Genomic DNA, 2,471 nt, shown 5'->3' on the forward strand with positions numbered 1-2,471 from the left:
TCCTATAGTTTGTTAAAAATCAAGTCCTTCCTATTCTATGACTCCACTTAATATATTCATTGTTAGATTTTCATTTTCATCTGTATAGTGCAAGGAGAGTTTTGTTAATCCCTTAGTAGGAAATAGATCTGGAGCGATCTTTTTGGTTCAGGCACATCCACCAATAGCTGTCTGAGGGAAACGATAAATCTGCTCATCTGATCTGCAAACCAGATAATAGATAAGTATCAGAAATTGAGGATTATCTTGAAAATGACATGCAAATGTTTACTTTGCTATTTTAAGCATTTTGGGCAGCTGCTGCACCCCAGCAGATACTAGAGGAAAAAGATTTTCTGACAAGAAAGCTAAGGATCTGTGACATTCATCCTTATTTCTTGGAGCAAAATGCATTCCTCTCAGTAAACTTGAATCTCATTGCCAAGTCAACACAGATTATCCATGTCAATGTAGACAGTAGACCCACTAGGCATATACTTTCATCACAGAAGGTTATTTTTAGCACTCCACATATATGTATATTATTCTGCTGCCAATTACAATTATTTGTCAGAGTAATTCCAACTCATACTGGAATAATTCATATTCAGCAGATTCCACTGAGGAAAAAGAACAGAAGCATGAACAGTAGCTATGGAAATGTTAACCTATGTGAAATGTTTTTTTAAAAATATAGTAGAAGAGTAATCTGATAGCCAGACAAAAACATGACGTATGAAAGAAAGAACAAGGAAAGCTAGGCTGCATCTGCATTGCAGAAATAATCAAGTATGACACCACTTTCACTGCCGTGGCTCAGTGCCATGGGATCCTGGGATCTGTTGTTTGTTGTGGCACCAGACCATTCTGACAGAGAAAGCTAAATGTCTCACAAAACTACAAATCCCAGAATTCCACAGCACTGAGCCATGGCAATTGAAGCAGTGCCAAGCTGCATTTTTTCTACAGTGCAGAAGCAGTTTTAAGAGATTATCAAACCGGGGGGAGGGGAGGGAGAGCTGGGAATAAAAGGCATACTCCTGCCAGAGTTGTGCAATTTCAGACACATTGCGCTTATCCAGGTTTTAATCCATGAAGATCCAGGAAGGATCCAGCAACAAACCATTCACAGGAAAGTCCTGGAGATGGTTTGCTGCTGGAGCATGGCTGGTTCTTCATGGGTTAAATCTTGGATAAGAACGACATTGTCTGAAAATCTTCAGCGTGATTGCACAACTTTGCTGGGAGTATGCCTTTTTCTTCCCTGATTCCCCCCCACCCCCATCTGCTAATCTCCTTAGTGTGATAAAAAGAAATGAATTAGATATTATATAAGACAATTCATGAAGAACAACATTTTGTATTTCATGTGTAAAGTACTTTCCCAGGTACTAAGACTAGACCTTTCCACCTGATAGAATGAATCTACATTTGTGTGGGCCCTGAAGCATGCTCCTCCCTGCACTGTAGGTTTTCCCCATTGGAGGAGGGGACAGATGACTCCAGAAATTATCTCTCTTCCTTCCTGCTCTCCCAATAATAAAAGCCACTATCACCAGGTGGAAGGGCTGGCTCTTCCATTATAAAAACATAAGGCAGCTTCCTCAGGCTGTTGACTTTGGACATCATGAAAGGGAAGCAAACTGTTGGCGTCAGATGTTGGGTGATGATAATAGCAGGAGTAATAGTTGTAGTTTGCTTGTGATATTATATAATGATGTTCAAGGGATGAGTTGCTTTCAGGATTTTCTGTGTCACATCTTAAAATAATGCCTAGAGAGCCAGCATGGTGTGGTAGTTTGAGCATTAGACTAGGACTTTGGAGACCAGGGTTCAAAGACTATAGGCAAAGCTTTTATGTCACCCAAGGAATTACTTTTTAATGGAGTCAGTTCATAAATCTAGCAATGAGTCGCCAGATGAATCTCCATAGAGTATGGGCTGTAATCCTGTGCTGACATATCTGTGAATAGGGTGTATTAAATGCAGTGCTATTTAAAAGTACAACAGAGACTGCATCCACACTGGAGAGATCATCAAATTTGTCACCTCTTTAATTGCCATGGCTCAGTGCTGTAGAATTCTGGAATTTGTCGTTTTGTGGGACATTTAACCTTCTTTGCCAGAGAGCTCTGGTGCCACAACAAACTACAAATCAGGATTCCGCAGCATTTGAGCCATGGCAGTTAAAGTAGTGTCAAAATGGATTTTTTTTTCCTGCCATGCAGATATGGCCAGAGTGAACATCTGTTGGAATATGTTTCAGTTTCTGTATCTATGGTCTCTTACAGACTGCCAAAATAAAGCTGCTTCGGGTCTCTTTGGAGGTACAGTATGCTGTTTAAATGATGCATGCACCCTAAGAATCTGGAAGCTGCGCCAAAGCTGCACTCCGGTGCTTAGGAATGGAGTGTGGCTTTGGCGCGACCTCCGGACTCTTAGGACCCATGCGTCATTGAAATAGCATACCTCCAAAGAGACCCAAAGCAGCT

The sequence above is a fragment of the Sceloporus undulatus genome, chromosome 1, assembly GCF_019175285.1.
Source record: "Sceloporus undulatus isolate JIND9_A2432 ecotype Alabama chromosome 1, SceUnd_v1.1, whole genome shotgun sequence".
NCBI lineage: Eukaryota > Metazoa > Chordata > Lepidosauria > Squamata > Phrynosomatidae > Sceloporus > Sceloporus undulatus.